The following is a 26330-nucleotide window of genomic DNA, read 5'->3' on the forward strand; positions in this document are numbered from 1 at the left end:
ACAGTAGAAAGATTGGAGGTATGTGTAAGAAACGTTATGGTGCTTCTCTCTGGATGAAAACATTATAGATGGTTTTAAAATTTTTTTTGTATTCCTCAGTATACTACAAATCCTTTCCAAATAAATGTTGTATTTTATCATTAAAACAATTATGTATTATTATACAATGGGACATGTTCATTGTGAGAATATTGAAAAATACAGATAATCAGAGATAACTATTTAATAATTTTATCTATGATTCATAAATATTTTTATTACTGTATATTTTGTAGGGAGAAGATTATGGCATGTATGTAGTTTTATAGATGACCTTTTTATTCTAATTAACATCTCATGAACATATTCATATTAATATATATTTCATTTATAATACAATTTGTAATTGTTTTATTTTATTAAGTGGATTGCCTTAGTTTGTTTGCAACCAAGACATAATGTTGGCACTTCAGTTGTGTACAAGTATATATTACTATAATAATACTACAATAGAATATCTGTAACTAAATTTTTAATAAATCATTGATTATTTCCTAAGAACATTTTCTAGGTAGAGTTGATATTTCAATGAGTGTATATAATGGTAACAATTTTGAGTGATACTGGCACATTGAACCAGAAAGAGAACATTTTCTAAGTAGAGTTGATATTTCAATGAGTGTATATAATAGTAACAATTTTGAGTGATACTGGCACATGGAACCAGAAAATTTATAGAAATTTACAAATCCGTGTGCCAATTTTGCTCTTTACCAAACAGATACTTTTGTAATCAAGGAAAATATAGTAATTCTGTTTTCCAGTGGTCAACCTATCAATAGATCATCTACCCAAGAAGTCTTTCTCCATAGTAATCTAATTTACTTCTCTAATGTTTATTCTAAAAAGACATTTTATACACTAAATCTGGAAGTGGAATTTCAAAGATACCAAGCTAACATCTACTCTTCTTAAGACTCTTCCTAGATTATTATACAGAGACAGACACAATAATTCTGTGGGTTTTATGAGAGTATACAATGACACAGTGTAGCAAAGTTGTTTTATTAATTTTTTCATAATCGTAATAAAATATTTAGAGGCAATTATTTCTGATTTCAACATGCTTATTTGGTAAAAGAGCCAGAGAACAAACTAGTAGGTATATTGACCTATATATGCACCTATTAAAATATTAATATATTAATGCACATATATATACACATATATATATATATATATATATATATATATATATATATATATACATATAAACTTAAAGATGCCATAAGCTTTCTTTCTTATTTTTCTCTCATTTTCTTTTGTGAAATCTGCAGACATATTCCGGTTATCATTTGGTAAGCTGTTTGCTGAAAATCATCCTCCATTTATCAAAGAGTTATCGAGTATTGCCTATGCACAAAGCAACAAAAAATAAAATGTGGTCCCTGCACTAAGGGCCTTATTTACAGCCTAGTAAAAGAGGCAATGGCCAAAAGCTCCTATGATCTCAATATAGCTAATAGATGCATATAAAAACTGATCAGAAAATTATAATTAATTATCTAGTCATTATCCATGCAACATATATTCATCAAGCTCTTGTTAAGTACCAGGCTCTGTGCCTAATACAATAGTAAATAAGAAAACCATAGATGCTTCCATCGTGGAGGAAAATATAAGAGCATCACTGTTAGCAGCTACATATTGTCTTTTAAAATAACATGGTTTTGAAAGAATTCTCAGTGGTTCAGGGAATATATTTTGATCTGCTTTTTTTTTAAAATCTAAATGTGAGTATTCTGCCTTGTTGTGATGCCATTTTAAATTGAAATATGAAAAATGCAGATAAATAAATAAGTTTTAAGGAGCTATTATAAGTAAAACAACAGAAGTGGAATTGTCAGGTAATTTTTTACTTTTCCTTAATTTGGTGGTAAAGAGAAAATTGGTATTCTTTCCCTAGCTTTAAGATCTTAAAGAAAACTTAACATATTAAAATCATACCGTTGGTTATAATTTCTTAAAAAAATACAATACAGTTTGTTTATATATTAAATTTTTGAGTTGAGGAGGTAGGAATGTATCAAAAAATCAATTTGCAATATGAGACATTTTGTGGAAATAATCCAACATAAATAATGCCAGTGCAGATTTTTCCCTCTTGGGGAGTTAAATGTGTGTATAAGTTGATGCCAGATGTCAAAGAGGACAACTTGGTGTGTTTAACGGCATGGTATAAGTATCTATCACAGACTTTTTTTGCTTTACCTATGATATCCAAAAATTACAATTATTTATTTTTTGAATATTACATTAGTCAGTGCTCTCTATAGAAAGCATTTATTTTAAAACACAATACTCAGGGGCACCTGAGTGGCTCAGTCTGATAACCATCTGCCCTCGGCTCAGGTGATGATCTCAGGGTCCTGGGATCCAGCTGCCCACAGAGCTCCCCGCTCAGCAAGGAGCCTGCCTGAGGATTTCTCTCCCTCTCTACCCACCCCTCCTCTCATGCCTGTGTTCTCTTTCTCTCAAATAAATAAATCTTAAAAAAGAAAAATAATACACAGAAAATCTTTACTTTCCCTGATAAGCAGTTATGCAACCTACTAAATTCTAATTCATAATATATTCTTTACTAAATATTATAAGTTGCTTCATTGCTTTATGGAATTCATGTGAATTTAATAAGTGGATTGACACATGATTCAGTTTGTAAATCCTTAGTGGAAATAATTGGATTTTTCTTCATATTTTAATGACAGAGATTAATTGATGAGACAAGTTAGTAATAAAAAGAGAAAAAAATATTGACCAGTCATTAGATTGAGAAAGGAAAAAAAAATCCTTGATAATCAACTAGACAATAGCTTTAATTAAATAGTTCACATGACTAGCTATAACATTTTAATGCTTTACTCTAGTAATTTAGTTTTTTTGCATGCATTGCATCTAAGGAATGGTATTGTAGAAGAGTATTGAAAGTGTGATTTCATTTATGCATCATTTGAGGTTCTGTTAATGATGTTGGGAAGTAATATCATTAGAAAATTATAAATGTTATATTTCCTTCTTTGATGGAATCATTAAATACTATTTTGTTTTTGGTGCTTACTTCAGAAAAATTATTTCCTGGAATCAAGAAATATGAACATTATTTATAAACCATTATGTTCTGTCCATAATAATTATAACTTCATGAGAAGTGGAAGAGGAAGAAAATGATACATATTGAAGAGCTTGCTGGAAAATTGAAAAATTAGGAATATGATGAGTGGTATCACTTTTCCAATCTGCTTTTGGATTTTTCTGTCTCTTGAGGTCAGCACGGACAAAAGAGACTAATCAGCAGAGTTTAGAACATGATAGTTGAAGAGCACAGGTCTTGAAGAGAGCAGTTGGAAGACAGCAGGTCTTGGCTCCAGGGGGAGGGTTTTGGCAATGATTAGGCAGACCTGAGCCAAGACGGTCAAAGTTTTTGGAAGTATTACATTTTTAATAAGGAAAGCTAAGTGCTGACCAAAATTAAAGTTGAAATGCCTCTGAATACTTTGAAGAAATGAGACGGGTGATAGAGGAAGCTTAAGTCGTGAGTAAAATGCCCACGGCTTTGCTCCTACAGCTCTAGCTACAAGACAATCTCCAGGGCCCATTCTGGAAGGCATAGGGACCTAAAAATACCTCTTGAAGGACCTTGCTTAAAATATACTGATAAATTCAGGTACTAAGCATGTGAAGAAATGATAAAGGCCCATAAATATTATAAATAAATATTATATACACACACACTTTTTCAGAGATTTTTTTTAAAAAGGAATAATTAATTTTTGAAAATATATGAAGACATACTTATTATACCAAGAACATTTTTACTTGATATAGGGTGGATGTGCAACATCTCCAAGGATTTTTCAGACAATCAACTAACAATCCTAAATCTGTACAAACCTAAGCAAAATATAAAGGTTCTGTATAGTTTTTTGGAAAAAAAAATGCAAGTGATTTTTAGTTGTAGAAAATTTCTGCTTTTCTTCATAAAAACCAGTGTGAGAATGATGCTTTGGGTTATCTGCTGCTAAATTTTTTAAATACAAACATATAAAAATCAACTGAACTAATGTTTGAAAATGAATATTCATGGTTTAGTAAAAGCCTTCATCAGGTCAAAAACAGTGAGGTGAGTACATGAATAATCAGTGAACCTACAAAATGGTCCAATCATAAAATTGTCCACAAAACTTCTACTAAGTGAAGTAAATAATCTGTACATTTTATATGTAAATGATTGAAATACCCTGGAAATTCTGCAATGTCTGAAAAATGCTCTGCGCCCTGCCCCCACTTTTTCCCCCAGCAAATGTCAAGAAATATTTAATATAATCATCAGCTAAAACTTAGCTTCAGAAATGATGAAAACATTTAGTTTTTTGATGATCTAATTTGTTGGATTTTGGTGTACGTGCTCAAGTCACATAGGCTCTTTCAAGTAGTGAGCTTACTACAGTTTGATCCAAAAGTTTCATCTACCTATCTCAGGAAAATAAGTCAGTAATTTTAGCCATATAAGAGCTTAATATAAAATTCAATTTTTCTGTGTAACTAATTTTATCATGTTTTCACTTGTTCCATTAGTTAAGATCAAAGAAACATGCCGCTTATTACCACCAAGTTCTTGAATTTTTGTTTTGTGATTTTGATGTTTATTAAATTTTAAATTTAAATTTGTTCACAACTTCAACCACACAAGAAGGAATAGGGAAAACGTTGGTTTTCCTGGGTTTTGCTGCAGTAACAAACAATCCCTCTTTTGTTTTGTTTTTTGTTTTCATCTGACCACATCCAAATTTTAGTTCTCACATAGAAGTAGGATGTCTACGGGTTAGATCCTGCTGTATTCCAAGTGTAATTTTCATTTTGAATTTTGAGCTGAAAAATCAATTTTCTGGGACATGGCATTCTTATGCTGGGGGGAATAGAGATTGATCATACAGACTCACATGATTGTAATGTTTTCCTTTCATGCTACAAATAGCCACATCTGTCTCAAACTTTTAAGGAAAGTAAAATGAACAACAAAGTCTGATGATATTGGAAGAAGTGTTATAAAGATTTGATAAGGGTACAAACTAAGGCATGACCTGGTATTGGGGAAAATGTAAAAGAAAGAGATTTGATAAACATTTCAGTAATAGAATTAATAGCACATGGTCTTTAGGTGATATCCTCTAGTCTGTTGATTTTAAAACTCATTTTCTGCTGATAATTCCCATTTTTCTATACCAGCCCTGATTTCTTGGTTGAGACTGCTAAAATATGAATTTAGGTGCCAGATATACATCTCACATTAGTTATATCTAAAACAGGCCCCTTAATTCCTTGTTCTATCCTTCAACCTAATCTTATCCATGTATTTTTTTTTTTTTTTATTGGTAGAAAGTTGCTCAAATCAAGAAGCCAGAAATCATTTATTTTTTTCCTTTCTTTCTTTCACTTCCTCTCATTATAACTCATCTTCCAATTCTGACTGTTCAATCTTCAAAACACATCCTATATATTTCCAGTTCTCTCTGGCACCACTACCACCATTCTAGTGGAAGTCAGTTTGGAGAAAAGTGGTTAAAATATGACAGTTCTTCCAAACATAATTGTTGAAAAAAGTGAATGTTACCATATTTGGACTTGTCTCTCTCCCTCTTTATCTTCTGTGATCCATTCTCTACACTTCTTCAAAGATAGATCAAATCATGTTACTCCTCTGCTGAAAATATTTCGTGACTTCCTATTTAGCTTTCAAAAACAATTTTGTCACTACAGTGACCTACAGAGTTCTGACTGTTCTACTTCTATTCACTTCTCCAATCTCATGTCATCTCATGGCTTTCTTCTTTTCTTGATTTCTTCTCTCTAAACACACATATTTCTTCTTTTTCTCAAACTTGGCAAGTTTTTCATGCTTCAAGAGTTTTGGACTTTTAACTTCCTCTAAGTATACTATTTTTTTTTTCTTATTTTTGAGTGATTAGTTCATTTTTATTTTTGAAATCATAATTCAAATGTTGTTTCTGCAGAGTCCTTCCTTAACCTGATTAAAAGTTTACTCCTTTGGTTACTTTACATCACATCATTAAAAAATATACATATTTTCAACAATTTTAATATTCTTAAATTATAATCTATTTTAATGACTTCATTTTTCATTACACAAAATCTCTATTAAATAGAAGGATCTAGTCTAACTATAACCCCATGAACCTAACAGATGCTTAGTATTGAATGAATGGTGACCCATTGGATGAGCATTGTGGAGAATAGTAATGGATAGAGGATGGTTCACAAAGAGGTGGATGGTAATACACTGGTCTAAGTAGGAAATACCATATAAGTATAGGCTGTGGAGAGAAAATGATATGTTACTTTTGACTCCAATGAGTTTCAGGTGTCTACAGGACATTTGGACACTACACATATGTTTCTGGAGCTCACTAAAGCAGAGAATATGGAGATCATTAGCATAAGTGAACAAGATTAAGGCATACACATTTCAGTCAAGGAGAAATATTATTTTTCTTTTGCTGCCATAATAAATTACCATAAACTTAGTGACTCAAAACAACCCAAACCTATTATCTTTCAGCTCTGAAGTTGAGAGGTCCAGATTGGCTTGCCTGGTTCTGGGTTGCACATGGTGGAAATTAAGGTGGTAGCTGTCTGGTCTCTTATTGAAAGAGAGATTCTGGGAAGAATCCATTTCCTAACTCCTTCAAGTTTTGGGAGACTCCAGTTCCTTGCAGTTTCAGGATTGAGAAAATAAAAGATGACAGCATCTTTTCATGCTATCTGACAGTCTGGGGAAACTATAACTCCAGAGGTTTCTCTTCAATCTCAACACAAGGGTCCTGACCTCTCAAAACAAGAAATAGCAAGTTGATGCCTTCTCTTTCTTGGACCTCTCTGATTTCCCCTTCTGCCACAGTATCCCCCTTTCATGGTCTTCCACCACATCTCCCTAATGGGATCTCCCATCTTTATTTTCTACTGTTAGGGTTTATATGATTACTTCCATTGGTCTCAGCCAGATAATCCAAGGAAATCTCTCTATCTTAAAGTCAGCTAATTAGTAACCATAATTGCTCTGAAAAATCCCTTTACAGCATAGACTAGAGTTTGACTGAATAACCAAAAGACAGGAGTCTTGAGGGACATCTTTAAAGTTCTGCCCCTCATGGAAAGTGTCATAAAATTCCTAAGAATTAGGGGTACCTGGGTGGCTCTCTTGGTTAAGCCTCTGCCTTCTGCTTAGGTCATGATCTCTAAGTACTGGGATAAAGCCCAGTGTCAGGTTCCCTGCTCAGTGGGGAGTCTGCTTCTCCCTCTGCCCCTCCCCTTGCTTCTGTGCTCTGCACTTTCTCTCTCTCAAATAAATAAATGAAATCTTTAAAGAAAATTCCTAAGTATACATATCCAAGGGTTAAAAGAAGAACCAACAGATATGTAAAAACACTACTTGGGTTGGTAAAAGGCACAGTAGAAGAAAATGGTATCTTGAAGTTAAAGAGTGAGTGAATCATGTTAAAATGCAACAGAGAGGAAACTAGGGCACTTAAAAATTAAGAAATCATTCAAGGCTTTTGAAAGAGAAATTTTGTGGACTGGTAATGGACATAAGTGCAATTTTAGTAGGTTAAGGGATGACTGGAATATTCTAAGTTTGAGCAGGAGAATTTAGAGTACTATTTCAAGAAGATTGATGGAGAGATCAGAAAAAAGATGGTCAAGTTACAGTGCTCTTCCATGGGGGGATAGCTGACAGAACAATAGAGTTTTCTTCAAACCACCACTTTGCACCTCTGAAGAAGCAGAAGTACAAAAATAAAATAAAATAAAACTGAGTCCAGTCATCTTCCTGTATTATTTCCTTTAATGATTCACAAATAGTTAGATTCACATTTTAAAAAAGGTGTTATGTAGATTACATTACCACAACCTTTGGAAAACAAGCTTTTGTAAAACAAGTCAGATCTCTGTATTGATGCAAAGAGATTAGAACAAGGATCCTTATTGTACACACCAAAGCCACACTCAAAAAGAGAAAAACAGCAACAAATTCAGACTAAAACCAAACAGCTTGATTAAACTCTTACTAAAGAGAGAGGTTTTAAGTCTTTATGAAGTTCTCATGATGTTATATCCAACAAGGCTTTTTTTTTTTCATGTTCCTTATATTCTTGTGTAATTTTTTTTAGAAGAGTCAACTAACTGATGGTCAGATGCCAGTGATCCTTCAAAACTTTGAAGGAGGCAAACAAGATTAAAGCAAAGGCACACAAATTTGCTCAGATGCATTTGCAAGAAGTAAATGGGTGCCATCTGTGAGACGATTTCATTTGCTGCCTAATTAATTCTCCCACATTCCCTGGTACACCAATGCAAAGCTCAGATACAATTGGAAAAAGGAACAGATGGCATCTTTCAGTTGACTATTGACTACTGTGATCTTCTTGCTAATTAATCTAAATAAAGCACCCATTATTTAATCTTAAACAAAATTTCAACTGGATAAGGTTTTGAGGTGTCATTAAGAAAATGTTTTCCTTTGTTTACTTTTGCATAAATCATCCTGGTGTTTACTCTGCATTTTAATGACTCAAAGAAGTTGCAGAAACACCCACATCAGTCAGAAGGCCTTCTTCCTCAAATCTACCAGAACATAACATTTAATAAGAGAACTCTAATCCAGAGACAACTGTCATGGATTGAGTCTGAGTTTTTTAAATAAACAAAGGGAACAAAAAAGATCAAAGAAAACATACTCATCATTAGAAATCCAAGAAATATTTTGTCAGCTATACCTAAGATCAAGTACCTAGAAGTTGGATATTTGTGATGTTAATTTTTAATTTGCATTAACAATGTTAAAAAAAGTTTTTTTTTTTTAAGTTCCTGCATCCATGGGTTTCCAAAAATATCCTCAACTGAATTTTACCTTTAATTTCAAAATTTTTCTTCTGTATTGCTTCAGTAACATGAGCAATCCTATCCTCTTGTTCCTCGCTATTCTCATTTTCAGGAGTTTGGAAATTACAGCCTCTTAGATTTTGGAAGAGGCACTCCCACTTGAAAATAATTTCACAGTATTTTTAGTAAGTTATTAAAAGAGATATATCCAATAGAGAATGCTTAAGTGTTACATAAGAGTTAGTTTCATTTCCTATAGCTGGAAAAATAGTAACTGATAGTATGAATTATTATGGAAAACCAACTTAATTTAACCTCAAGTAGGTTTTTTTTTTTTAACTCTAATGAAGCCATAACAGTAATGGGAAGGTGTTTCTATCATATATATATATATATATATATATATATATATATATATATGCATTTTAACAGTAAACAATTTGGTTTTCTTCCAGCAATATAAGATGATTATATATTTGTTGCTCCTAGAACTTCTTCAGTAAGTCAAGCAATTTAAGTATCTATTTAGAGTAACCTTTTTTTCTTGGAAAGTAACTTGTTGGTAAAAAATTGATATCTTTAGTAGTTTCATTTTTTAATAATTCAATTATAGCACTTTTCCTGCTGTATTGCTATTCATCTTTTTTTTTTTTTTTTTTTTTTTTAACATGACTAACTTCCACAAATCTGAAATGTTGGTTCTGGAAATCAGAGACATGTCCGATTTACCTTTTCTGCCCCAGCATGTGGAGATATGCTTGGCACATAGTCGGGAATCAGTGAATGTGGTCCAGGTGAATGAATGATTACATTTTACCTGAAAGAGTGATGGTATCATGCAAGACAACCTCAAAGTACACTTTACTCAGGAAAAGAATGAACCTGAACACAGTGAACATGGGAAACTACAGTATTTCTCTTTAAAAAAATAAAAAAGGAAACAAAACCAAAGAGTTGTTCATTTTTAGATCAAAATGTTTCAGTCATTGTGTTTCACTCTGGTTTATGTTTCCGAGAGGTAACAAACCCTAAAGAAGCTCTTAAAATGCTTAGTGGGGCATGAAGGCTGTTTGCTTAGGCACAGTGAGGCACAGTGAGGCGCAGGTGAGAGGTGCCAGTGAGAGGAAGTTTATCCTTGGCTTCCACCATCTTGGGCTATCCTCACTTTTGCTTGGGTTGTTATCTCCCTTATAGCCCGGCTTAAACAAATGTCAAACCCCTTATTTTCTTCTTTCTGATCACAAATTAATACATATCTGAGATCTAGATCTTATTCTTACCAGATTCTCATACTACTAGGTTTCCATGCATGGGAGTATTCGAAACAACAAAATATCTGAGAAAGACTGGCCATACCTGTTGTCTAGTGTAATTTTTCTCTGAAATTTGCCTCCAATACCCCTGACGAATTATATCCCAGGCTTTTGCTTAAACCCATTCCTTATAATGCACTTTGCATTTGGCGTTTTACAGCATTCTTCCTAATACTGAGCCAAACTATATTACCTTTTAATTTGTTTTTGAGATAGTCTCAAAGAGATATAATAGATCCAAACATAGGCCACCCACATCTAAGGAGGATTTCCTGACCACCATAGTTATCTGGTATACCCAAGGAGAGGAAGATAGCATATCTTCAGAAGGATCCTTTGAGCAGAATGGCATTGAGAAACATTTAATAGGCAATAAGAATTCAGATTATAGAGGATTCTAAAGAACTTAGTCTTCAATTTCACTGAGGTTCCTGAGCAGTACAGTGTTTAGAACATAGAACTATATTTGTAATTTTCATTTTCCTGTGTGCAAACAAAATTGCAATGCAGACACTGCACACACAAAATGTGGCTAATGATAAAAGCTAAATATTAGACCACAAACAGAAAACTAGAAAAATTTTTATAGAATATTTAAATTAAAAAATACTGCTGGAAAGGGAAACCCCACATACTCTAACAATATTTGAATAGATAACTGAATAAATAAATAAATGAATTAGTGTATGAATGAGTAATTAGATGAAGAGATGGATGGAGGAATAGATGTAGAAGTCAGAAAATTTCAGGCAGAGACAAATCAAGGGCAGGTCTGTTACTTATAAAATGCCTAATTACAATAGTGTGCTACATGAGAGGCAAGGCTTTTGCTAACACCACAGGGGTCTCTGGTGCAATGAGTGGAGTTTGATGTAATTCTTGCTACAAGTTAAAAAAAAGGCAAAGCTGAATTATAATGCTGTAAACTAATAATTTTGAATATTATTTAGTATTTATATCAGTTGGCTTTTTGAGGAATTGTATTAAATTATAAAGTGAAATTTTAATTTAGGTGCTATTATTATTTATGTGTGGATGTGCATGTGTGCACACACATATGCGTGGAGACAGAGAACAATTTGTGAAAACATAATCCTTGCAATCAGTAAAGAAAATCACTATCGTAATGGTAGAATTCTTAGTTTAAGCTAATTTTGGATGGTAATTTACAGGATATTTAGCAGAAAGAGATAAGTCGCTAAAATCCAGCCATTTTTATTGAGCATATACTACTCATTCATCTTATGGAACACTTTGCATGCATTATGTCTTCATTTTACCTAATCTTCACAACTCTGTCAAGAAGGTATTATTGTCCAATGTTCTAAATATCAAGAGTGAAATACAGAGAGTTTGATTAATGGAGTGACTTACCCAAGACCACAGTTAGTAAGAGGCACAGCGATTGTGGAGCTATAACTTACCAGTGCCACGTCATGGTGGCATCACATCTTTGTGAGAGAATCAGATCCATCCCTTTGAGATGTACGTATCTTTTTACTTTCTACTCCTTTTGCTATAACATTTAATATGGGTACAGTAAGACTAATAGCATATATAGATAACCTAAAGAGGGTAAGCAAGGAAGGTAAATACTAAAATGTTTCCTTGCAGATGTTTCAGGTTATTTTAAGCAGTTGTTTCCAGGGTATTGGTTTCTTCCTGTTTGAGGCAGCACAAGATGCTACAAAGCCTGAGCTCAGAGATGTGGATGAATAGTCTGCTGTACTTACAAGTCGAGAGCCTTCTTCCTTCATTTGTCAAGCTGCAGGACAGATTGACTCTTGTAGAGCGGGACCTGCTCACATCACTGCAGCTTCATATTAAGTGCTTTCTGTCTGAGCTTTTCATGGGTTTTAAAAAGCCATTGGGACTGGGTCATCAAAGAACTTAGACTGACTGACAAAAATCAGGGTTCAAGGAAATCTAGCATTGAATAATTTGGTGTCTGTCAATTCTGGAGAACATTCAAAGAAAGAAAGAAAGAAAGAAGAAAGGACGGAAGGAAGGAAGGAAGGATCGATCTTATGAGAAGTGGTTTTTCACCTTAAAAACAAAACAAACTAAGCATTCAAATTAAATTGAAGATAAAAAAGTTCCATTCAAGAAAAAATCTAGCACAGTGTCTGGCAGGTGGAAAGGTCTTAAAAAATATTTTCATTGGATTATGAAAGAGAACTTTTTCAACTTGATCTTGAGATGGTAGAGTGATGTATGAAAGAATGAAAGGATTTTTTCTTTCCAGATTCCTTTCTTTTCCTATTCTAAGATCAATTTTAAGAAACAACTGATTCACTTATATACTTGGAGGGAAACATAATAATTAAATATAGATAGTTCAGGAGCACCTGGGTGGCTCGGTAGGTTAAGCCTTGGCCTTTGGCTTAGATCATGATCTCAGGGTCCTGGGACTGAGGCTCACATTGGTCTCTCTGCTGAGCAGGGAGCCTGCTTCCCCCCTCTCTCTGCCTGCCTTTCTGCCTACTTGTGATGTCTCTCTCTCTGTCAAATAAATAAATAAAATCTTTTGGGGGCACCTGGGTAACTCAGTGGGTTAAAGCCTCTGCCTTCGGCTCGGGTCACGATCCCAGGGTCCTGGGGTGGAGCCCCACATCGGGCTCTCTGCTTGGCAGGGAGCCTGTTTCCTCCTCTCTCTCTCTCTGCCTGCCTCTCTGCCTACTTGTGATCTCTGTCTGTCAAATAAATAAATAAATAAATATTCTTTAAAAATAAAATCTTTAAAAAAATATAGATAGTTCAGTTTGAAAATGATAAAATAGGAAAACACATTCAAATAAGAATTGAGCAAATAGGGAAAGTCATACCTGGATATTCAACTAAATTGCCCAACTTTGGTTAAGGCATCATGGTTGGACCAGTGAAGAATAAAAAGAGAAATGAGACATGTTCCAGGCCCTTAATATTATAAATCCTTGAGTAATTGAAAATGTTGGGCAAGTATGGCAACTGTTTCACCTGATTCTTTTTAAAAAAAAGTCAATTTTTGAAGAAAGTTAAGAGTTTGTGTCCATCTGAAATCCAATTAACATAACAGATCTGTACTTTCAGTTGTAAAGGAGGTACAGAGGGGATATATAAACATACTGTTATTCCCAAATTGTAAAATCCATCTCCCATTTAGGTACACAGCTTATTAAACTTTTGGATGATTAAGCCAAGAAAGAATTAGAAACAGCAGTTTTCTTTTGTTTCTGCAGCAAATCCTTAATAACATTTTTATAGCTTGTCTAAAGCAATGGCTTAAATCCTAGTTTATCTCAACATTTAGTTTCCCTGTCTGTCCATTTTTATATACTCCAGTAAATATCCATCTTCATCATTGCTAAAGATAAACTTCTTGTGTCCCCATCTTATTCTTCATAAGAAATCCCAGATATTGCTACAAATAAAAGGAAAAAAAGAGTTAAGTATGATAATGGTGTGTTAGATACTATTCAATGTATATCTAAACCATTAACAAGCAAATAGAATATAAACAAATCAATAACAGAACCTATAAAAGCATAAAAAAGCAGGACATTAGTGCTTAAAGAATGTTCTTGTCATTGTATTACTGGAATCTACTACAAATACGTGCCTTAGGGAGTAGACAATTTACTTTTATTGCTGTTGTTATGGGTTGACTACTCCAAACAAAGTATTCAGAAGAAACTAAAGGAGAGAGCCAATTGAAGTCAAATCTCTAGTCATTTAGTGAAGATTATTATAAGGTAAAATGCAAAACTCACAGCACTTGCTGTGTAAGATGTCACAACATCCTAGGAAACCCCAGGGAAGATCTAGAAATTTCTAACTGTCTATACACAAAGTTTTCATTCATCTGAAGACTGCTAAGCATTTCCCAAAGATTTACACCACACATCTTAACCCTCAAAGCAACAGAAGTGGAATCTGTGATTAAAGAATATAACTACACCAAGACCATGCTAAGATAGTGACTTTTTGAGAAGGCTTCCCTGATCAAGTAGTATAACAAACAAAGATATGACAGGCTACAATTCTTCCTGTAGTCTATTAATGACTTCCTTCATCATCAAATCGTTTTCTCTCTCTCTCTCTTTTTTTTTTTTTTTTTTTTTGGTGAGTACTTCTGCTGGCTCAGAATCTTACCTAGTAAGGAAGTCCACATGTTGTTCTCATCTAAGTAGTCTGAGTTCCTAGTAGTTCTGTCAGAGCAATGGTAATTTTCATTAAGCTTTAGCAAAGGACTCATAATTTCAAGAGTTCATCTTGGGATCTGTTCATACTTCTTTTTCTCTAATTTTGTAGTGGCAACATTTTCTGCCTTGGATATTCAAAGTGTATTAGCAGCTAGGGCTGCCAAACAGAATACCATAGAGTAGATGGCTTAAAGAACTTATTTTTTCACAGTTCTGGATGCTGCAAGTCCAAGATCAAGGTAACCTTGACCTCTCTTTGGTGTGACCTCTCTTCCTGGTTTGCAGATGGTCGCCTTCTCACTGTGTCTTCACCAGGGCTATTCTCTGTACATGTGGAGAGAGGGATATCTTTGGTGTCCCTTTCTCCTCTTATAGTGAGAAGGAGAAACTGGGGTTCCAGGGAAGTCATTGTAGTGTTTCTGGGATAGTTTAAGTATTGGAGGGAAATCATGATACTTGTAGTTATTACACAATATTACTTCAAGGCAGTTCACAGTTTCAAAATTTATGGTACTTCATTCCTTTCAATGACATAATTTCTTTAAGAAGTTAGGTTCTGGGTGGTTGCTGTGATTAAAAATTGTAAATTAATGTGTAACAGGAAATGAAGGTGGTAGTTTCCAATCTGATTCCAAGATTGGAAAATTGTATAGTGACCAATAGGTAGACACACCTCATTAGTAATTAGTAATTATAATTAGTAATTATGGGTGAGTATGAAATGGTTTGAATTTTTTTTTCTTTCAATTTTTTCTTCAAATTTTCTTCAAATTTTCCATGTTCTTTAAGTCAGAGGTATTTTATGGCAGTGGTTGTTTAATTTTAGAGAATAAAAGAATCCCCGGGGGAGATTGTTAGTGTATAGATTCCCAGGTTCAAACCCAAGGGATACAGATACAGTATTTTGGGATGGGATTCAGGAACCTGAGTTTTAACAAATGAGTGATTCTAATGCCAATGGCTTTTTACCACACTCTGAGAAGCAGTTTCTACATGGTCATTTTTCTAGAGCTTTAAAACTGTTTAACAGTAGCTTTGTATTTTTAGATGCGCTTTTCTTTTCTCCTTCATTTTTTCCTTATTTCCTATATGGGGGAGGGGGGCAAGGAGCATTGAACCTTGTTGACTTCAAGGTGCCACATGAAAAAATCTCCATTGTGTTGGACTTTCAAGCCATGGTAGTGAAAAACCACATTTGTCATTTCTATTTCCCAATATATAAAGTCAGCGTCCTAATAACAGACCTGGAAACCCTGTCAGAGAAAATGTGGCTCGCAGATCACAACGTGGTGTCACTGTTTCTCAGAATATGAATCATTCCCTATAGGACACAATATGATCTTCCTTTCCATTCCCTCGAAGATAAACAACTTGACTAAATTGGAAAGACATGCAGAGAGAGACGAGGGGAGTGTGCTGCTCAAGCTGCCTGTTCCACAGAGCTGCAGAATCTGTGGCTCTGGATTCTTCAGAGCGGCTTTTATTTTTATTTCATTTTATTTTATTTTTGACAGCCTTCTGCCTGTGTGGTACAATATTTATCCTGCAAGATTGCTCCTGTTTATGTCAAAACAAATAAATAAGAAAGAATCCGGAAGAAAATGACAGGCACAGATCCCTCTCAGAGTCTACATAGGAAGCTGCATTTCTGATTACATTTCTGGAGGCAGTCTTTGGAAGTTTCTGGAACTAGGTGATATTTATGCAGTTGTGTGTAGCTCCTCCTTTCAGTTCTGCACTTTGCTCCTGCACATTGTCTAGTTACAGATATCTTCGCTGATTCACTGTTTTTCTTTTCTTTGCAAAACCATGTCTAAAAATGACATAATGCTATAGTTCAGTCATTTACCCATTCTTGTGTTATTCTGAGTGCATTCTATGTGCTGGGCACTGTACCGTTTTCTTAGAAACAATGGTGAATAAAATAGACAAAAAGATTTTGCACAATGGAATTCACTGAACATATATGATATACTGGGCCCTCTGTTTAATGCTTTAAAGTTTATTTTTATAAATAAAGCTACCTGGGTGGCTCCATCATTTAGCATCTGCCTTTGGCTCAGGTCATGGTCCCAGCATCCTGGGATCGAGCCCCACATCGGGCTCCTTGCTCAGTGGGAAGACTGCTTCTCCCTCTCCCATTCCCCCTGCTTGTGTTCCTTCTCTCACGGTCAAATAAATACATAAAATCTTTAAAAAAATAAAATAATAAAATAAAATAAAATGTGTTTTCTCATGTAATGCTCCTCTCACAATCTAAAATGTATTTTATAAAATTACCTCCATTTTCCAACTGAGAAAACTAAGACTTAGCATGACTGCAGACTGTGACCACGATCACACAGCCAAATGGAAGACCTAGCTTGTAATCAAGCCTATTTCAGTCTAAAGAACAAAGTATTAACAAGTGGATTCTAAGAAATAAGTTATTAACAAAAACTAAGCTACACCTTTCCCTGAATTATTTCTTCTTTAACAGGTGACAAATCCTAAGCCAAGGGAATGGATGTGAGGTGGTTAATTTTAGACATTCGCATCCTGAGAGAATGGATCAAGGCAGAATATGTTGGAGATTGATGGACGAGCAGTGCATGTCTGTGCCTCTCAAGTACAATACACCAACTCTTTGTGCTTGCTTGTATTTCAGTCCTACAAAGCCTTTATTTATATTTATTTATTTTAAATATTTTATTTATCAGATAGAAAGTATAAGCAGGGGGAGTGGCAGGCAGAAGGAGAAGCAGACTCCCTGCTGAGCAGGGTCATCACTCAATTGGATCCCAGATCCTGGGATCATGACCTGAGCCAAAGGCAGTCACTTAGCTAAGTCATGGAGCCACCAAGACAGCCCTCAGTCTACAAAGCTTTTAAAAGAAGTATCACCCTTAAAAATGTCTGGCCCCATTTCATCACTGATGTGACAAAAAGTTCTGGGTCCTGTTCTCACTGTTCTCCAATTAAGGAAAATTGGAGAGGCCACAGTAAAACAAAGAAGGCATTACATTTGTGTTGGTAACCATCTAGGACTCTGATCTAGGCCTTGGAGGAGGGCCATGGAGGAGGGACTCCATGGGAGATAACACACAAGTATGAGTCCTATGGATGCAGTCGGTAAATAAATCCTTGGGTTGGGGTTGACATTGTGTTAAGTACAAGGAACACAGACATCAGAAAGTTAAGGGATATTTGTAGGTTTACCCTATTCCATTCTGTGATAGGTTGTCCAATGTTGTTGTTGTTTTTAAGATTTATTTATTTATTTGAGAGAGAGAGAGAGTACAAGCAGGGTGAGGGGCAGAGGGAGAAGATGACTCCCCACTGAGCAGGCAGGATGGTGTGGAGCTTGATCTTGGACTCTGGGATCATAACCTGAGCTGAAGACAGATGCTTAGCCGACTGAGCCACCTGGGTGCCTCATGTTGTCAAATGTTTAAGAGCATTCTCTTAAAATGCTTTGTAAATTACACAGTACTATACCAATATTAATTTTCATTTGCAATGATAAAAGACAAAAAGATATTTTTGCTTTATGTGATTCCAAAAGAGAGTTTAATTAATTAATGGAGGGACTTAGGAAAGATAAAGTAGGTGATGTAAGGAAGACTTTGCCCAGTTGAAGAACGTTCAGCATGTGGAGAGAGCCAGACAGGCAGAGTCCTCAGAGAAGGAATGCCCCTGAGATCAGAGACCTTGAGTGACTGCTCTCTGCTCTGTTACTCTTCATAAACCTCCCCAAAAGCTAAAGGTGTTGTAACTCTTACTGATAGTACAGTTTATTGTTTTATTCATTTGTTTATTGAGCAAATCTTTATTGATCATTGATGACATACAAATTGGTCTGTTAATCACTTGTGAGCTAGACATAACCCCTTCTCTCAGGGGCTGAAAAAATCTAGTGAAGGTATGTCCTAGTCTAGACTTTAGACGGGACACAGGGAGATGTCTTCCTGAGTGGGAGGAAGAGTATATTTAGGATGAACAGAAGTGAGCCCTACCAAAGTGTGACTGTGATGGTGACAGTGGGAAAGAGGAAAAAGGATCAGAGTTCCTGTTCCAGTAGGAACAGGAAATGTAAGCACCCTTGATGTGGGGTGTGGGGTGGGGGTGGGGGGGTGGATCCAGAAACTTCTGTGAACTGTCAGAGGCAGTTTTCAAAATGAGGAAGTAAGAGAAGCCAAAATTACAAGGGGGCAGTGACAGAAGGTGAAAGGTAAGGGCCCAGTAATGCAAGGTTCTGCAGAAAAATAGATTTTGCAGTTGGATCCTCTGCCCCAGGTCTCCCAAGACCAATCTCAAAGTGTCCAGTGGCTCTGCATTTACGGGAGGTTCTTGGGAAGAATCTGCTTCCAAGCTCATTCTGGTTGATGGCAAAATTTAGCTCCTTGCTGTGAATGGACTGAATTTCCATTTTGCTTGCTGGATGTCAGCTGGTAAAACCCCCAGTTCTTAGAGGGAAGCCTCTCTGGTTTCTGTATGTAGGCCCATATTTCAGACACACACTTGGCAATCTGACTTTCCCTTCTGTTACATCTCTTTCTGCTTCCAGAGGGAGAACGTTCTAGACTTCTAAGGGCTCCTGTGATCAGATTAGGTTATCTTGGATAACCTGGGATGATCTTCCTATCTTAAAATCCATAATCCTAACCGCATTAGCAAAATCCTTTTTGTCCTGTAATACAGTTGTAGATTCTAAGGATTGGGTTATAGAAATATTTGAAAGCCATTATTCTACCTTTTTTAGATTTCATTCAAAGTTAAAAAGATCAATGAAAGCACTTAGTAGAAGATGATTTTTTTTTTTTTTACTGTGAATTAAATGAAACTTGACAAATTGCTGAATTTAGGCTAATACCTCTCTATGCTGTGACTCTGGGAGTGGGTGTTCAGCAATAAAGCCTGAAGTACTGAGGAGGGGAGGTTCTCTCATTATCTTTGGGGCCATTCTGGGCCCCTATCCTGACCTGGGAAATGATAGGCATGGTCAGACATCATCATCATGAAGTCCACTTGCCTAGAGAAGGGCTGAGGAGGCAGATGGAGGAGGCACTGCAAAATCTATGTCTGTTCCCAATGCTGTCAGTTGGTGATATTCCTGATACCCTTTGAAAGTAATCTGAAAATTATGTACATCCTCTCATGTTTGTAAATTGACCTCTATAATTTTTCATTATTAAATATTGAGGAACAATATGGTTCTGTTATATAATAAGCAATAATATTTTAAAATATAATCATTATATTATTTCTTAAAATAGAGCCAATGGAACCTAATCATAATTACTATAAACCCACAATGATCTATGAAAAATAGATGAACAAGCTCTATTTTAGCATTAAATTTTATATCTTACCTGTTTTTTAATTTGTATCTCCATTAACATCCTCCCTGAAATTTTATCTTCAGTGTATTTTTATGTTTAAGTTTACTTAAACCATTAAATATGTATCTCTAATATTTTATAAGGTACTTTTAAGAAATTCCTCTGACCATAGTTTCTAAATATTAGAAATGTATTCTGTCTTAGGTATCACTACAATTATTATTAATAAACATTTGCTCTAAACCCCATAAATATAGCAAATATCATTAATAACTTTTAAACATTAAATAGTAAGAATAAAAACCAAAAAAAAACTACTGGACATGCAACTCTTAATAAATATTCATTAACTATTCATTAATACATATGCTTGATTAATGAAATGACATAAAACCCCATCTCATTTTTAAAAATCTATTTTACATTTTTATAGATAAAATCACTCAGTAATCTTGTTCCATTCATAAGTACAAGGAAGGAAAAGATAATTCCCATCAAAAGCAAAAGTAATTTGTTACTTTACATGGAAAGGTTTTCTTAAGATTTACAAATAATTATTTTATCTGTGAATTTTTTACCTAGAGACACCTTATTTAACTTAACATACTATAATGAATTGGAAAACAAAATGTTAGTATTAATATCTTTACATCTTTGCTAACACATTTTTTTTCTACTTTATAAAATGCACTTATTTTGTAAGTGTTTTTGAGGTAGACAGAGATCCAGAACCCCTTAAGGAGGACTTGTCTAGTGGTGACTAATGTGGTCATCCCATCATTGTGGAGTGATGCTCCACAACTTTGATGAACATGTCTTGCTGCAGAATTCCCACTTGGGCTGTTCTAGGCAATGTTGGGCCTGCATACCATTCAGCTACTTTGTAGGCTCAATCCTGTTCCCTCAACCTCTTCTCTACAGGTATTGATTCCAGTGAAAACTTCTTTTGTCCTAGCCTTCATCTTCTTTTGGACAAACCCACCTATGACAACTTCAAATACAATTTTGTCAAAACTTTGGGCTTCAAGTTTAGCTCTATTTATGGAAAATATCCATATTTATTTTTAAAAAAATTTAAAAAGACATATCTTTAGGGTATCTCTACAATCAACAGGGGTTTGAACTTACAACCCCGAGATCAAGACCCAACAGGTTCTACCAACTGAGCCATCCAGGCCCCAGAAGATGTCTATCTTTAACCAAAATGTTTAACCATATCAGTTTGAAAAAAATTACTTGTATTCTGTCAAAAAAAGTCTTCCTTCATTTTATATTTCAAGAAAGCAAATTAAAACATTTGTTAAGAAGTGTTATCTTCTTAAATTTAATTTTATTTTAAAGGTTTTATTTATTAATTAGACAGAGAGAGAGAGAGCCAGAGAGCACAAGTTGGGGAAACAGTAGAGGGAACTGGAGAAGCAGGCTCCCTGCTGAATAGTGAGCCCAATATGATGGTGGGGCTTGATCCTAGAGTCCCGATATCATGACCTGAGTTGAAGGCAGTTGCTTGACCACCCAAGCCACCCAGGCAGCCCGAGAAGTGCTATCTTTTAAAAACACAGAAATAAAATACAAAACAAGTCTGATCAGGAGTATTAAAAATAATTAAGATAAAATGCTGAAGGTTTAATGATATTTATGTATCTATTTTAATAAAGACAGAAAACAATATAAACATGTTATTTACCATTACTTAAGTGATAATAATAAAGCAATAAAATGTATAATCAAAGGAGATTATTTAGGAACTAACAAGTAGGAAAAAAGGGTATGTTTTTGGTTACTCTGCATATTCATATATTGGACTCTTGTGTTTAGCTTCTGAAAATGATTAAATGTAAATGAAAAATAAAAATAAGAATAAATATGTTTTAAAGAACATGAAAAATATGAATTGGAATGTATGGAATGGAATGTATGTTGTACCTAACATTAACTGGTCTGAACGTTCACATATAATTTTACTTTTTGTTAAGAGGTAAATGTATATTAAACAGTTTATAGGAGAAAATAAAGATTAACTGTATTTAGAATAAATATTTTATAATATAACTGATATATATTTTATGTACTTTGGCAATGCACAACAAATATGACAGAAATAATGATAATGTCTTATCTATTGATTTACATAGGATATTTCAAAATATTTTGCAGTCCTTCAAAGCATTCTGTTTACATTTAAAAGACTCAACATTACAAACTTCCATTACTCTGGCTGTTTGAAGGAGCTTTTCATTACAGTTAATGACAAGTTCTAATTATGAAAACTGATAAAGTTGAAAAGAATTGTTTATGTTTAGGGTAGATCCATGTTTTGTAGACCCTGAAGTTTATACAAACTTTTTGGGTGACTTTTGAGAGAAAAATGATAACAACAAATATCACCATAATTGATAATGAGCACAAAAGTATTTACAATGAGATAAGAAGTCTTAACAGATTACAAACTTTAAAAGCTGACACATAATATGAAAATCACAAGGCATATACCATGGTATTTTCTTAATTAACTAAATGCCTATCATAGCCTTATAATTATTTTTTCTAAATTGTTGTCTGTAAACTCTTTGATGACTTCTTCATATAATATTAATTTCTAGTATTCTCTCTAAAAGAAAATAGAAAGATGATTTGGTTTTTATTGTCATTGGTCAAATTTTTAAAAATTTTTTTCTCAGAGTATTGGTATGCCTCAGACTGTGAGTTTAATTACAGACACATGCTTATTGAGTATTGTTTTAAGGTTGGGAAATGCAGGCTTCCTGATAAACATTATTTCTCAAATTATCATCCAAAAAGAAAAAAAAATGTGGTTTTCATGCTGCATTTCCTTGAAAGGAGAGAGTTTGAGAATTGGCTATTCATGGATAAGAATGGACTCCTTGGTTTGACATTTTCCAAGACTGATCATTGGAAGAATTTTCCTTAGACCAACTCTGGCTCTGTACAGTTCAACCCTTACTTGGCCTTTCCCATCCATGTATTTCTAGGTCTTCTTGCCCTAAAAGGCAAGTTCATATCATGATCCTACATGTGGACCAGGAAGACATCAGAGTTTGTACAGAGGATGGGCAAAGATTTCCTAGGAGCCATTTCACCACCAGATGGCTAACAAAAAATATGACTATATACTGATGTGACTGCAAACCACATAAATACTTCCCCGTAATCCTGAACTGAACCCATCGTCAGCTCAATTGTCCTTGGACAGATCCTAAAAGTGTTCACAGCCCATCTAAAGCTACTCCACATAGGGAGAAGCGTAACAGAAGGCGAGTTTGCATAGGCATGAAAAATTATTTTACTAGACTAATAATTTTTACAGAAACACATGACTCTGGGAACACACTGCTAGTGCCCCTTCCAGGGCCTTGAAAGTTTCCCTTGCCAGCAAGGATCCTTGAAGCTTAAGCTTCAGTAGCTTTAAGGTAAATCCATATCTGTTTATATTTAAATAAGTGAAAATATGTATTTTAAAGCTCAATATTTCCCATTGATGATTTGTGCTTTGTTCTCAAGGGGTTTCTTTCAAGAGAGATGCATTATTTCACCGTAGTGGTTTTGGTGGGTTTTGTTCTGTTTTTGTTTATGGTAAGAAGGGAGATGGGAGAATTCAAGCTGTGAAATAAAAATTGCCATTACTCCCACAATTTTACTTTATTATCCATTCCAAAATGCCCATGTGAAAAGAAGTTTTGCCTCTAACAGTAATGCTGTAAGTCAGGAAAAGGCTGGAAGAATTTTGTGATGTCTCAATTAAACATTAAAGTTTCACGTTGTCCCCTTTGGGGAAAGGTGATGCTGTTTTCTGTTCCCCTTTTTCTCTCTCTCTCCCCTTCCTTCCTTACTCTCTCCCTCAGTCCCTTTCTTTCTCTTTTCCTTCCTTCCCTCCCTCCCCTCTTTTTCTCCCTCCTTCTTTCCTTCACGGAAACTCTGTAAACTCTGGAACTCTACTGTGAACTCTGAGACTTTCTCAAGATGGACTTGAGGAAAGTCCGTGAGATTGTGGAAAGCAATTTCCTGAAGAGTTCTAGAGCACTTGTAGACTTTGAAGAGTCTTTGCTTGTTGCATTTTTTGCATCATTTTGCTGTGGACCCGGGATTGGGCTAACTATTTCTGTAAAAGGACTCAACCCTGCCATTGTAATGCGAAAGCAGCCATAGTCAATAGGTAAATGAACATGAACGGGTATGGCTGTGGTTCACAGGATATTCTTTACCAGGGAAAGCAAGAGTCTGGATTTAGCCCCTGATCTCAAGTGTGTTGACTGACCATGGCCATCAGCTGCTAACACGTCTGAAGACAGGTGGAATCACAAACCAACATTTCCAGAGAAACCACTGTTAAGTTCCTCCAAATTTGGAAGCATGAACTTTGGTTGCATGGACAGCCTAGAGCCCATTGGTCAGGGATTCCTAAAATAAACATGCCCAATCATTAACTCTGCAATGTCTTGTCAGAAAGAAGAATGCACATGATATTACTTAGAAAACACATTATATGCTAATTCTTTTCCAGAATCTAGGTTGAACAGGGCTCAATTCAAAGGAGTGTATTTAAACAGAACTTGGCAAAGTTTGTAAAAGTCCCATAGAGTTCCAAGTCAGAGGAAAAGTACTAGAAATCAGCAGTACTCACTCAATACCTTTTGTAGAGATCATACTGACACCATTACTATCCATGTCAACTTGCACCTGGTTCCATCCCTGCCTCCCGGGACACCTATTTAACATCAAATGACAGGCAAAGTTCACTTATAAGGGAGTCCTGGAGAATTCCCCATCCACCAACTAAGGCTCTGTTTATTGTTTAAAAAAAAAAAATGAACCAACTAGAATAGGATCAAATCTCTATAAAAAGCCTGCTGTCTAAGGGACACTGAAACGGGATAACTACAAGCACAGAAGAAGAGATTCTGGTAAAAATATCAGAACCATGACAATGATGACTGTGACCCAAGACTGGAAATTGTGTCAGATGTCCCAGCCTGTGTGCATGGGGAAAGCCATCTGTATTCCATGGATCAGGTTGGCCGGCCACTTGAACTTCAACTTCTATCTCATGCCAAGGAAGCTGGGTTACATATAGCCACAGATTCTTGTGGGGATGGGCAGAAATGGTCTATATGCTCAGCATAAGAAGGATTATCCACTCAACTTTAACTTTCGTCTTAGCCACACAGGCAAACCATAATCTATTGTTAAAATTTCCTCATCATGTTTTGGAGTTTCTGATGCCTTAAAGAAGTGATTTATTCTCTCTGAGAAAAACTTGTGTTTTGATAATATTTCATGATCTAAAATCAGATTTCCATTGGAGTGGGTTAACAAGAGAGGGAAGAAATGGAATGGCTATATACTATGCTTTCTTTTCTATTACACAATTGTTATTTGTACACTCAGAATTATTTTAAAAGCAAACATAAGGGTTAAGTAGATCCTATTGATCACATCAAAGAATGTACCCAACTACACCTTGTTTTTAAAATATAAATCTTCCGGTTCCATTGAAGTTTTGTTTTCTGAATCTAAACTGTTAATAATCACTGCTGAACAAAATCTTGAGGCTCTGTTCAGATCTAGGAAATCGCTAAAACTTATTGAGCACTTACTGTGTCCCCAGCACCATTCAAAGCACATTACTGGGAATAACTGATTTAATGTTCACATCTGCTTTATAGATGGCTACCATGACTGGGCTCAGTTCACCAATGAGGCTCAGAGAGTTATGCAAAGTAACAAATGTTACTTGCCTTCTTCCTGTTATCATCAGAAATACAACTTCCTAAATCTTCCTGGTAAAGAAATAGCCAAAACGAAATTTGAAGGATAGAGAGAAGCTGAGAAATGGATGGGAGCTGGGCGGGTGGTAGAAAGTATGAGAGGAAGAGAGTCCTCAAAATAAATTTCTGTGTTATAGCATAAAACCTCCCAAGGTTCTTTTCTAGTTAGAAGTGACTTCTACAGCTGCCTCACCATGTCTGTTAACCCCAGCTTGATTGCCCTTTGAGACCCAGTCTTTTGTGTTTCTTCATCTTTATCACATAGTCCCTCAGCTCCCTTAACAGGTACAGGACCAACTTCAGAGCTGCTTCCTGATACAGCTGCTTGCTGTTAAAAGGCTTGAAGTTACTTAAGGCAAGTTTACTCCATCATAAGTTCTACCAATGCATTTAACTTCACAAGGTTCTCCAACAGTCCCAAAGTTATTCGCAACAGTAATCGAGAAAGATCCTCTCTGGAACAAAGAAAGTCTCTTCTTGCATTATGCTCTCATCAGCTACCTTGTGCAAGGGGAGGGTTCACATTTTTCACCTTCATCCCCCTATAGTTAGCTAGATAATGTCCACAAAAGCTTGTGTAATTTGCTAGCCTTTTCTGTCTCCTTTGCTGGACTATATGCTGAAGTGTGGAATACGGAAGATCCCAGCATTTGGCACCAACAAACTCAGACTTCAACAGTGATTCCCGATTCTCGACCCCTCATGAGTTGCTCGACACCTCATGAGATGGATGACTTAGGATTAGAAAAAAAGAAAGCAATGGTGAGTGCAGGTATCTTTCCATGTTTTACA

This window comes from Mustela lutreola, chromosome 7 (assembly GCF_030435805.1).
Source record: "Mustela lutreola isolate mMusLut2 chromosome 7, mMusLut2.pri, whole genome shotgun sequence".
In the NCBI taxonomy this organism is placed as follows: Eukaryota; Metazoa; Chordata; class Mammalia; order Carnivora; family Mustelidae; genus Mustela; species Mustela lutreola.